A 14,160-nucleotide genomic window follows, 5' to 3' on the forward strand; every position below is an offset into this window, starting at 1 on the left:
AGATACATGAGAAGTTCGAAGGGAAACTTTGTTCATATTAGATTAGAATATACATAATAACAAAAAAAAAAAAATATAAGTTATATATATGATGTGTTAATTTTATATTATAATTTAGTGAGTACAAATAAATTATCTCTTACATATTATGTAATAAGGGCATAAGAGTAAATTTATATAAACTACATTTTTTATCGTCTCATTTTTCTCCTCAACAAAAAAAAAAAAAAAAAAGTTTTTCACCCTCTCACTTTTTCACTTCTCCAAATAAAACACATAAAGAAAAACGAAATCTTTTATATTTTTCCACAAATTGTCTATCCTCCCACTTTTACATTCCTCCAACCAAACGTACCATTGGCCCTCTTTTGGGAGGAGGGAAATAAATGGAATGAAAATGAATGAAAATAATAATTTTAGAATATTCTTCATTTCCCTTATTTGAAAGTTTTAATGGAGAGAATAGAAATCAATTTCCTTATTTAGGAGTTGAAGTGGGAGGGAACGGAATAGCTAAGGAAAATACTCGTTCCTCTCTTTTCCCTTAAAACCTCAAATTTTCATTTCCCCAAAATTGTGAGGAATTTGAGGTAATGAAATTAGACTTAACAATTTTTTTACTAAATACTCTTATATATTTAGCCATTTATTTTAAACCAGGGATCTAATAATAATAATATCATAAAATTATTTAATTAATTTCTTTTTATGTTACTCCCCAATAAGATTACTCACCTTTCATTCATTTTCATTCATTTATTTTGAAAAATTCAAACAATATTACTTATGCTATTTGTTTCAATGTAAAATATTTTCAAAAAAATATTTTTCAATTTTATCATATTTATTTTGCATTAAAATATTTGATTAAATAAAATATTTTCGGTCAACTAAACCTATGCAAATTTTGTAAAATATTTTACAAATAAAATTTTGGTAAATCATTTTAGATTTGCTCACTCCCTCGCACCAGATACTTATCACCATCCTCACTCCTACTCACTTTACGCTTAAACTCTCCCAAATCAAATTTCTCTCCAAAAACCCAGCCACCTCCGGTCCCCTTTCCCACCAATCTCTGGCTCCAAGTCTGAGGCACCACCGATCAACTCTAGCTTCCGCCGGCGCCCCCATCGTCAGATCTATCTCCCTACTCTCATACCCATCTAGCACAGAAAAAGAAAGTCACGAGGAGGCTTCCTGGTGGGGAGCTATGATGCCAGTGGTGGTCATGGAAGCTTTCCGGCATGATCTGGATAGCCGCGATCAAAGGAAGGTGCTAAGGTGCTACGGTTGTGATCTACCATCAACGTCTGGAAGGTGCTACAGTGGCGAGCAAAGATAAAACGAAATTGTGATCTAAAATTGGTTTTTATTTTGTGGGTTTTTTCTTTTTTTCTTTTTGCTTTCTTTTGGGTGGTTATGGAGTTGTTTGATCGGATTTGTGGTTTAATGCTTGTTGTGGATTGCTGGTGGTTTGTGCATGTGGAGACCATTTTTGCCGAAGGACCAATAGACGAATTTGTCACGAAGTGGTGAGATTGTCCCACATCGCCTAAATAACCCTCCCACTCATGCTTTATATGCCCTTGGAGCTTGCATGAGTGTACCACTACAACGTTGTAGTGGTACACTCATGCAAGCTCCAAGGGCATATAAAGCATGAGTGGGAGGGTTATTTAGGCGATGTGGGACAATCTCACAAAACAAAGCATTAATTTCATTTCATTCATTTCCCTTACATAAATTTATTCTATTCCGCTCTTTTATGAACTCTTAAACAAAGCTTTAGAGCTCATTTGGGAGCAGGAAAATGAATGGAATGGAAGAGAATGAAAAAAATAATTTTAAAATATTCATCTCTTCACTTGTGTAGAAGTTTTAATGGAGGGAACAGTTCGTTTTGGATGTCTAAGTTGGGGTCCGTTTTGGATGTTTAAGTCGGAGAGAATATAATGGATAAGAAAGAATACTCATTCCTCTCTATTTTCTTAAAACCTAAAATTTTTATCCCAAAATTGGGAGGAATTTAAGAGAATTGAATTAGATTTAATAAATTTTTTTACTAAAACTCATAAAATACCCATATATATTTAGCATTACTTTTAAAATAGATATCTAATATTACTATTATCATAAAATGATTTCATTGGTCCTTCGGCAAAAATGGTCTCCACATTTTACATTTGAAAATGTTTTACATCAAAACAAAGCATTAATTTCATTTCATTCATTTCCCTTACATAAATTTATTCTATTCCGCTCTTTTATGAACTCTTAAACAAAGCTTTAGAGCTCATTTGGGAGCAGGAAAATGAATGGAATGGAAGAGAATGAAAAAAATAATTTTAAAATATTCATCTCTTCACTTGTTTAGAAGTTTTAATGGAGGGAACGATCTGTTTTGGATGTCTAAGTCGGGGTCTGTTTTGGATGTCTAAGTCGGAGAGAATATAATGAATAAGAAAGAATATTCATTCCTCTCTATTCCCTTAAAACCTAAAATTTTCATCCCAAAATTGGGAGGAATTTAAGAGAATTGAATTAGATTTAATGAAATTTTTTACTAAAACTCATAAAATACCTATATATATTTAGCATTACTTTTAAAATAGATATCTAATATTACTATTATCATAAAATGATTTCATTTATTTCTCTTTATGTTACTCCAAAATAAGGTTACTTACCTTTTATTTCACTCCATTAATTTTCATTCCATTATTTTAAAACATCCAAACAAAGTTACTTAATTTCATTTCATTCATTTCTTTTCCTTTACTTACATACATTTTTTTCTACTTTCTAAAAAAAAAAACATTTCATTTTATTCATTTCATTTATATTACTTTATAATTATTACATTATATTCCATTCCCTTATAGATTCTCAAACGAAGCTAATTCATGAGATTGTTTCTTTGCAATATTTGATCATCACAAATAAAATTTATTTATAACAAGTTTGGAATACATACATACATAAATACACGAAATAAATATATGTATGTATGTGTTTATGTATGAGTGAAATTCAAATAATGTTAATAACCTTGAACAATGTCACACTATTTAATAATTTTTTATCAGATGTATATTTCAACAAGTTCACCATTGATTCAATTTTTCTTGTTATACTCTCTATGTTGGGGGAGAGGAGGCTAGGGGGTGGGTCATGGCGCTTTAGCTTTTCCTTAATTCTCTCCTCCCTCTAATAGTATTTATAATACAAATAAGAATGTATAGATAAATTTAAACTATTGGTCCCCTAGATTTTTTTTTAAATGTACCACATTTATCTAAATGAATAATACATTCTTCTCAACAAAAAGAAAAAGAAAAAGAAAAAGAAAAATACATCTTTTTTTTTTCCTTTTATTACTCTTATATCATATATAGTAGTATAGCACATTAAATCAAAATATATGAAATATCTATTTTCCTCTATATATATAATTATAAATTCATTATATTTTCCTCTTATTTTTTCTAATTCGATATGTAACTGTAGGGTTCGTTTTCTTTACGTAAACCCAAAGACAATTAATTTGTAGAGTATGGGTTGAAGAACTAGAGTTGACAAGGGATTCACAACAAAGGATTATCACTCTTTTTTATTATTCATTGATCAGTTTCCCTCTATTCCATGGTTTGTAACAAACCCTCTCCCTCTATTATATAGCCACTCTCATCCTCATCTCTACCGTCCACGTGCTCCCCATCCATGGATTTGCTCAAGTACCTGTCACGTCAGACAGCTTCTTTTCATCTCTGTGTGAGTGGCGGTAGGTTATGGAGCACTGTTCAGAGGTCTTCTTCACATAAATGCGGCCAGAAAAGCTGTTGCAGTGCATTGAATACGGTGGCCAGCAGCCTTTCCCTCAGATATTTCCTCATCCTTATCGTTCCTGGGTATGTTTTGAGCTTATCTTGATCAGATGGAGTCCTCGGACAATCAATCAGACTTTTCCTCTACTCATTTAGTCTCCAATATCACATCAAAGTAAAACATCTTCCTCGGACAGGTGATGTCCTCCTCGGACTGGAGATATCCTCTTCGGACCGCGATGATTCTCTACAGGAGGGTTCCACTTCACTCTGGGCCCTGCATTTTCCGCATCTTTCTCTTCGGATGTGAAACAGTCCTCTCCTGGGTATTCGGCCCATTAACTTGGGCCTAACTCCCTTATCCCCCACAGTAACCTATACTAAAAAGGGAAATTTGATTCTATAACAAAAATAAACAAACAAAAACAATGAGGGAATGTAGTCTGGTTTTATCCAAAAAAAAAAAAAATTGAAAATCAACATCTCATGTCTTCATAATCCAACAATACACAGAAATCACACATTCTGTATAATTTCATATCACATTGTAATGCATAAAGCCAGATCACAATACTAATTAATATAGCTGCGTATACAATTACAAGCGATACTGCACAATTTTTTTTTTTTTTTTGGAGAGAGTTGCACAAATTGGCTTATCTTAAATTGTTATTACAATAACAAGAACAATAAAGTCTTTGGTCCCAAAATTTTAGGGTTGGCTAATGCATTTTTGAAACCAATACCCCTCACTACAAATTCAGAGTCCAATTTTTGTTTCGCATGCTTTGTAGACTTTCTTCCTTCAGCATTACTCTCCCTTCTGGTTTCTTCCTTATCTTTTTTTTAGCTATCATCAGTTGCAATTAAATAATCAAAAGCCCAGCATTTAATTCCTAATGAGGGTACCTATAAACACCAAGTAAGAGACAGAATGTTAAAATGTCATAACAGTCAAAAGACCAATTATATGTTATATCAATGCATTTTTGTACACAAAATGAGGTCGATAGACAACTTGTCCTATGAAGAAAGAAGGGAATTCTAAGAGAATGCTAATGGGGTATGATAGGGCAATGGGAATATTTTTTTTTTTTTTGGAGAGAGTTGCACAAATTGGCTTATCTTAAATTGTTATTACAATAACAAGAACAATAAAGTCTTTGGTCCCAAAATTTTAGGGTTGGCTAATGCATTTTTGAAACCAATACCCCTCACTACAAATTCAGAGTCCAATTTTTGTTTCGCATGCTTTGTAGACTTTCTTCCTTCAGCATTACTCTCCCTTCTGGTTTCTTCCTTATCTTTTTTTTAGCTATCATCAGTTGCAATTAAATAATCAAAAGCCCAGCATTTAATTCCTAATGAGGGTACCTATAAACACCAAGTAAGAGACAGAATGTTAAAATGTCATAACAGTCAAAAGACCAATTATATGTTATATCAATGCATTTTTGTACACAAAATGAGGTCGATAGACAACTTGTCCTATGAAGAAAGAAGGGAATTCTAAGAGAATGCTAATGGGGTATGATAGGGCAATGGGAATGAAAGATTGGAAGAAACATGGTTGAGACCCAATGCAATGTAGTTACTGCATATAACTATCCATCCATGCCCTAACAGCTAAAAGTAATGGATATAAGATTCCTGTGTTTTCTGCCATGGCCCCAAGATTCCTTAAATCACCAGGAATCAGCTGATGATTTTGCTGGTCATTACCATCCAGAACCAAATCATTGCTCGTTGGGTCTGCTTATAGTTACGTCTAAATAAGCTTTGAAATATAAGAACAAAAAGCCATATTGCATCATCATGGATTTGCATTGGATTTAGGATTTAAAATCAAGGAAATTGAAGAACAATTGTTAGTATAAATTTTTTGATCATTTCATATCCTCATATTTATAGAGCTCAAATTCATCCAAAGTATTTTCCATTTTATATTTTATTCAAGTCATTTAAACTAAAAACCGAAATGTGAATGCTTCTTTTCAAATACTTCTATTTAAATACACCATTAATAAATTCCTTCAATACTGATAGTTTGAAATAAGTGAAAAATGTACATGGTGATTAAGCTACTAATTGATATTCATGACTATTTCACAAGTGCAAAAGAAGAAATGAGCCCCAGTGTCCAACATAGATACAGGATGCTCGTGGCAGCTTGCAAGGACAAAAGAATGCCATAATAATCTTATTGTCAAGTAGCTCCAAATTGATAGAAAGTACAATCTATGTCTTACCAATAAGTTTGAAATCTGTGTTCTCTACCAACCATTCAGCACTATCCTTTGTGAGTCCCACAGAGCTTGTATCAAACTCCTTTTCCCACATTAGTCGCCCGAAAATAAAATTAGTTTTAGTTCACAAAAAAAAATTATTTTAAGTATGGTTTGTTAATATTCTGCATTATCTTTTGGCCCTAACATAAAATTAGATGTCCAAACAAAAGGAGAACTACAAACATGAACAAGAGATGCATGTGAGGTGGGTGGAGGGATCTTGGGGCCAAGACATGCATGTGGGGTGGGTGGACGGAACTCAAGGCCAATGACAACCTGAGGGGTTGTAGCACGCTGACCACGGTTATGTCTAGCAAGAGTTGTGCTCGTGCTTGTCCTTACAGTGTCTTCTTATTTAGTTTGAAGCCCAATGTTGGCCTAATCATTATTTGCACGTACACGATCAAGCTCATTCACAGCCTTCGGGACATCCAAAATGTGCTTGTGTTCTTGACTGCCTACAGGGATTCGCTGCAACAGCTCTAAGTGTTTTTTAATCTACAAGTAAAGAACTACCATCAGGACATCAAACACAACCATGGAAACACACAACTCGAATTAAAAGGTAACTAACTACTACACATTACCATAAAATCTAATAAAGCGTTACTGCGGTTGATGTACTTCCAAGTTATCCTACAGTACCAACGGAAATATCTATGATCACGACGCATATCACCAATTAGTGCCGGTGCATGACATACTAGTTGGTATCAATTACCCCATCGATGGATATGCACTGCATGCTCCACCTCCAATTTCTATCTACCTTCCCCCTCAGGTCTATTCCATGAAGTCGTTCATTAGTATCAACATCAATGGGAATGTCTTGCACCAACCCAAACTGACGAAGGACACGATCCGGTTGGTGTTTCTCTACTATGCAGAAACACGCAAGCGGCACAACTGCACTCCACATATCCTTCCCCGCGACACAGAAGGCAGGAAGGTGGCTTAATTCCGATTCATATGGCTGCCACATAACCTACAATAGCCAAAAAAATAGGCAAACATATTAGGAATTTTTCCAAGTACTACAATATATATTTATTATTTCACCAAGAGTACATATTGTTCAAAACATTGTGAAAGAAATCTCGTGTGCTACCTAGTCCGATTGCATTCTATCTAACTGCTCACGATAACGGACCAAAGAGAAGTATGATTGCCTATTCTTTGTACATGGCACCCACACCCACCTACAATAATGAGGGAATCAACATCTACCACTTAATTACTAACAGAGTTATGCAATGATGACGCAATGAATTTCATGCAAAGACTTACTTAAGGGAGAGTGGATAATCTGGTTGTAGTGGACCATTAGCACCCTGGTGCGAACACAAGATACAAGCCCCCAATTACACGCACGTATAGGAGAAAGAAGATGGCCCAACCTGTGGCCTTATGGCTAGGGCCTATTAGTCATTGGGCTTGAGTTTCAGCAAGCCCAAACATTTAATAATTAGGGTTTCTTTAGGGTTTCTTTATGTTAGCTATTTAAACACTTTTTGGGATTATTGTAAGACAGTTTTGATGATTATAAAAAAAACGTGTGTTTTCTTTTACTGGTGCCGACTCCAGTTTTGCTTGGTGCTGACTCCAAGCAACCCCTTAGGTGCTGACTCCTAGGGTTTTATCTTCTTATTCTATTGTTTCTATTATTTGTGTGGTTGTCCTACGTCAGTTTTGGTATCAGAGCCAGGTTTCCGGTCCATTCAACACAACCGTAGACAACCATTGAAAGCCAAACCGTCAAAAGAGCAAACCAGCCAAGGATGACATTACCTTTCAAGTATTTGCCTCATGAAATCTTGAACAAGCCCAAACCAGCCCCTGCAATCCGCATATATCCCGCAGCCCCACATAAGATTTTCAGCCACAAGCCGAAACACACAACCCAGCTCACAGCCACCCAAGCCGCAGACCACCACCAGCCACAGACCCATCATCCGCCGCCGCTGAGTACATCATCCACCGCCGCCGACACTACCTTCGCCCCTGACCACCGCCGCTGAGGACGTCAGCCACCGCCGATGCAAGATCCGAGACAGGTAGTTGCCACTCTGCCGCAGTCTTCCCAATCTTGTACCGCCGCAGTTGTCGACCACTAGTACCACCGTCCATTGCCGAGCCGGTCATTTTGTTCCTTTTCGTTTCTATGGTTTTTTTTTTCTTTTTAAGTCTGTACTTGAGTTCTTTTAAGGTACCTCATTTGAGTTTTCTTTAGGTCCGTGTCTGTAACTTAAAGCAGTGCATTTTATTATTAAAAAAAAAAAACATTATTGTTACTGTAGCAGTCCATTGTAAGTATTGGGCCTTGAGTTGTTCTCCACAGGTACTTTTGTTCAAGTCAGATCTATTCACTTGAAGAGCCAAGTTCGTGACTATCTAATGCAATAAGTTGGCCACTGACTAGGGTACCATTCTCACTCTCTTTTTGGTGGATTCAATTTTGTTTCATTGAAGAATAAAATCTTTATATTTTTTATGTGCATGTGCCACCATACCCCACTGGCCTACCCATTTTGTGCTCCAACTAGCTATTTTATTATTTGTGCTTTCCTTCAATACCCATTCTAAACTTCCCAAAAAAAAAAAAAAAAACCTTTGAAATATCTGATTCTCATTATTAATTGTGGAGCTTATTGGAATTTGACTTTTATTTGGACTATCTTTCAATATTGTAAATACTGTCACTACTTGACTGCAATTTATTCCTGTGATTCATTGATCCAATCCCTACATGCACTATTACTTGACCTTAATTTTACATTGAGAATTGGTTACTTGAGCTTTTGTGAATCTCAATTGCATTCATATATATAGTGTGCATGCATCTACGTAGTGGTCGCATCATGTCAAACTCTGAACATCAATCCACTTCCAAGTCTAGGACCTCCTTAGAGCAAACCATAGGTGAACTAGCAAAAAATGTCCAAAATTTAATGGATAGGGTTGGACAAATTGAGGCATCTCAACGGGAGACCATTAACCATAAAGGAGATAACATGCTTAGGCAACATAACTTCGGTTACTTTAATAGGGCTCCAAACTTTGAACCTGATCACTATAATCACAATGGCCCTAGGGACTTTGATGATAGGATGTTTAAGGACAAGATCGATGCACCCACCTTTGATGGCTGCCTAGACCCATGGGTTTTCACTGATTGGTTGCGTCAAATGGAGAAATTCTTTGACTATTACCATTGGGCTGAAAACAAGAAAGTGAGGTATGCTAGGATGAAGTTAATTGGAAGAGCTGACCTTTTTTGGGAAGACTTGGAGGAAACCCTTAGGCGACGACGTAAAAATTGCAGGCTCGTAGTGCTGGACCATTTAAGGTATTGAAACGAATGGGCCCAAATGCTTATGTCATTGAACTTCCTCTGATTATGGTATTAGCTCCTCCTTTAATATTGAGGATCTAGTTGCTTATAAAAGCCCACAGCTATTCCTGATACACCTTTTGATGAGTCTTTGCCTAATCCTATTGATGCCCCTGTTCCTACCCCTTTACCCTTAAATCTACCTTATGCACATAAAAATCTATTGATGCTATTTTAGATGAACAGATTGTTTCTACCAGGGATGGAGGAGTTCACCGTTTCCTAGTTCGGTGGCGAGGGCGACCAGATTCTGATTGCACTTGGATTACTCGAGATGAGTTACAGCGACTGGATCTGACTTGTTGGAGTATTATCAAAGCTCTTCAGATTTCCACTCGAGGGGTCGAGTTCTTCTCACCTGGGGGGAGTTGGTGCGGACACAGATACAAGCCCCCAATTACACGCACGTATAGGAGAAAGAAGATGGCCCAACCTGTGGCCTTATGGCTAGGGCCTATTAGTCATTGGGCTTGAGTTTCAGCAAGCCCAAACATTTAATAATTAGGGTTTCTTTAGGGTTTCTTTATGTTAGCTATTTAAACACTTTTTGGGAATATTGTAAGACAGTTTTGATGATTATAAAAAAAACGTGTGTTTTCTTTTACTGGTGCCGACTCCAGTTTTGCTTGGTGCTGACTCCAAGCAACCCTTAGGTGCTGACTCCTAGGGTTTTATCTTCTTATTCTATTGTTTCTATTGTTTGTGTGGTTGTCCTACGTCACACCCTCAAGTGGGGGCACTATCTTTGGGCACAAATGTGGGAACCTGGCCCATGCCCAATACTAAACTAGGAGCATCGCCCCACTAATCTGCTTGCCATCTTTATGGCTTGCCTGACATAACTCTCTGTACAACCATGCAAGGAAGCACTACCCCAACTATATTGTGGCGGATTATGAAGATTCTGCAAGAACTCCAAGAACATCAAATGAACCCTATCTCCTGACTTGTCTATGAAAATTGTATCCCCTAGTAGCGCTAGAATATAGCACCGGACATACTGATGTACCTCAACTTCCCGCACATTAGGAGATAGCGGGAGTGCAATGTGTTCAAGAAGCCGTTTGATGAGAATTCTTTGCCCCATCAGCACAGTCGTATTGCTAAGCAGAATAGTAAATCCAAGCAAATCAGTACACTCCTAGCGCCAATCCAACAAAGTCGACCCAACCAAGACCTCACCATCGATAGGAATCCCTAAAATAACCTCCACATCTTGTAAGATGATCGTCATCTCACCATGTGGTAGGTGGAATGTATGAGTTTCCGGCCGCCATCTCTCAACTAAGGCCGATATCAAATCATGATCTATCTCTCTGAGGGGTCCTATAGAGTCCCTCTAAACCTTGTAACTTGATAAAATCAATCACCCGATCATCCACCATCAAGTCTCTTTTTGCCATCTCCTTAAGACGACCACGCATTCAAGTGCCCCCGGATCCTCATAAGATAAAACCAGGCTTAATATATTTACATCAACCACTACATAGAATGGTTACATCATTAGGACCAATAACAACACAAATTCGTAAGTACTTTTTATAAGTCAAAGAGAAGATTAAATTTAGCTGGTGTTCAAACTAGATATTTTACCTCACCCTCCCAAATATTATTTGACCGATGTTGTCTTGTTGTGTCAGCACTGAATGATCTACGGGACCAGGACTCAAAGTCTCAACATCCTCAACATCCGCAGCATCCATCTGCTCAAAGTTTAAGAGTGATATCATACAAACACACTGCAATATTCTAGCAGAACTAAAAATTTAAAATCAAAGCAAAATAACCATAAAGAGACAACAATACATTAAGAAATAAAAAAATAGCAAATTTGTGGAAAGAACTTACCTTCTGTAAATTCTAGAATACACATGGAGTAGGATATTTCTCATATAAGGAAGAACTTTGATTCAAAAACCTTGGAAAATGAGAACTAATACTCAAGAAACACCCATAGCTATAAAATGAATATTAAAACCTGGAAGTGACTTTTAATTTGAAAGATGGTTAATCCCTGGGTGTCCATTAGCAATAGGATCTCCAAGTTGCTTGTAATGCTACTTTTGAAGCAATATAAAGATCTTAAGGGAAAAAAGAGCATTGCATAAGAAACACATGATTTATGTGGTTCAACTTTTGGGCTACACTCATGAGTCAAAGATGGCAAAAATTATTTGACGACGATAAGAGAATGATAATAAATTTCAGTCCTCTCCCTCTCTTAATCTGTCACCCCTGTTATACTCAAAATTGGATTCTCATAGATGTAATACTAGTTCTGAGAAACAATACCCTTTTCCATACTACATTGGTTACAAAAGCCTGGACAAACATTCAGGCTTATACAAAAAAGTCAAGCTGAATTCCATGCAGCCTGGCAGAAATCTGAGTTTCATGCTTCAGCCTACTCTCAGAACCCTACCTTGCTCTCCTCAATAGTTGCTTCTTGTCATGCAGAAAACTTGACAAGAATTAAAAAACAAATACCTGTGAATATTTTTCTTTTTACAGTCAGATGATAGTTTATCAATTGAACTAGTTTTATAATGCTCTACCCAGGATTTCAGGGATAGACCATGAGCAAGAGCCTAGAGTCCCAAGTAACTAAGAGGAATCCATTAGACAAACACATACATTAAGTCAGTGGCGGAGCCAGTAATTTGATTTAGGGGGGCAAGATTAAGATATAATATTGAAGACAATTAAATAAAAATTATTAATATAGAAAATTAATTTATTAAACAATATTTGATCAACATATAAAATATAATGTAAATATTATTTTTCTTTTCATACTGATTTTAATTTAATTTTTTGAGCCTAGCGTAGGAGTTAGTATAATCATTGTAATGTTTAAACTACTTCATAATTTAAATAGGCTAAAAATGTATATTGCAAACAAGTATTAATGTATGAAGTTAAAAGATTAATTTAAATATAAGTATTCAAACAAATCATATGAATGTAAAAAGATTAAACGTTAGTAATCATCATTGAGCAGAGATAAGCAGATAAGTTGTTCAATTGATTTACTTGTCTTCGCTGTTAACCCATGATAAGACTATCACATACAATTAGGACCATGTTGGGAACTAGTGCTACCTTGTTTATCTTCTTGTGGTAACAACTTAGAACTAAAGTGAAGTGACATAGATATGTAACCTATGAGTATATTCTAACCGAAACTAGTAGTTAGAACTAATTGAATTTATTTCAAAAATCTTGAAATTTATTTTATCCGTCACGTCTATCCCAAACACTTTGTATGACTAAAATAAAACAACGGATGGGTGACCTGGCTTGCATTAAGTGCAAGGACATGAACACTATAAGCAGGCTTGTTTGTGTCTCTGATTCTGAAAGAAATGCAGCATAATTCATAATCTTATGACACGACATAAGAAGCAAATATCTTCTTAAAATGATAAACTCAGTGAGCAAATTGCATAAATTTAATCATGAAGGTCTGCCCCTTTTTTTTTTCTAGTTAATCGTGAAGGCATGACATAATAATTTCACAAAGAATATCTCACTCAGTTGTGGTATTTCTAAAGAATGGTAGTAGAATCAATGATATTTAAGATTTAACAAAAGGCATCAAAATTTGAAATAAAAAAGCAAGCTCCAGCTCTCATAATATCAATCACTTTTAATAGTAACAGTATGCCACTACAATTTATATGCAGAAACATATTGACTTTTGTCTTTTTTTTTCAGTCAGTTTGTGTAGGTGTCCTGAAAATAAAAAATCATTTAACTCAAAAGAACAGTATATAGTTGTCACAAAAAATGAAACAATAGAACAATGAAGTAATGAAGACCAGATAACCAAATCAATAAATTTTTCCATGTTGAATTTGATTCCTAAGGCTTATCCACAGTCAATGATCAGTTTTGAAGTATATACAACGACAGTGTGAATTTGATGTAAGAAAAGTAAAATTAACTCAAACTAAAAATTATATTTTAGAACCAATGTTCAGTCAAAACCCTTCATAAAAAAAATTAAAAAAAAGAACTTAGTGATAGAATCAATTACCTGATAGTGAGGTCAGAGAGATGATCAATATAAAGGGAGAGTCCGATGAGGAGAGGAGCCACCGACGACAGAATGAGCCACCGATGAGGCCGAGTCGCCAACGAGATGAGAGGAGAATGACAGAGAGAGAGAGGACAGGTCTTGTGTTTGAGCGTCTGGGTGAGGTTTGGATTGAGATGATTCTTGCGCACATTTTCAGTTTCACGTTTTGGACTTTTTTTTTTATTTTTTATTTTTTTTTTTTTTTCGTTTTCAGTTTCACGTTTTGGACTTTTTTTTTTTTTTTTTGCCGCACTTGTTGACTTTGGGGACAAAATTACATACTATACTGTGCGTGACTGTTTACATACTGTTCATGAATATTTAATATTAAAAGTAGGCCCTACAATACTATTCACACATTTAAAAATTATTTTTCTACAATATTTCAGCAACAATCAATTTTATCAACTTTCAGCAAAATAAATGTATCCAAACGGACTTGGGTGTTTGGGTATAATGTACTGGGGTGGTTTTTACTTTTTCCAGTCATAGAACTCAAGTCTTAAATCCTGGCATTCACTTTACGTACCAACTCAAGGGACACACTGGAACTGAAGTCTTTTAAATGTTGAG

At 35.7% G+C, this 14,160-nt stretch overlaps 1 long non-coding RNA gene across 2 annotated transcripts; it reads right to left on the minus strand.

The window, feature by feature from the left end:
* Positions 1-4,947: 4,947 nt before the first annotated feature.
* Positions 4,948-13,722, minus strand: LOC111998401 (uncharacterized). Of its 2 annotated transcripts, XR_010632567.1 has the most exons (6): positions 13,546-13,722; positions 11,100-11,209; positions 10,516-10,947; positions 6,703-7,100; positions 6,392-6,613; positions 4,948-5,201 (listed from the first exon to the last, which is right to left on the minus strand). It is a non-coding gene; the product is annotated as an uncharacterized LOC111998401 (long non-coding RNA). The 2 variants fall into 2 exon arrangements; XR_010632566.1 differs by lacking the exon at positions 4,948-5,201 and having other exon boundaries at positions 5,856-6,613.
* Positions 13,723-14,160: the final 438 nt, after the last annotated feature.

This window comes from Quercus suber, unplaced genomic scaffold (genome assembly GCF_002906115.3).
Source record: "Quercus suber isolate HL8 unplaced genomic scaffold, Cork oak 2.0 scaffold_299, whole genome shotgun sequence".
Lineage (NCBI taxonomy): Eukaryota > Viridiplantae > Streptophyta > Magnoliopsida > Fagales > Fagaceae > Quercus > Quercus suber.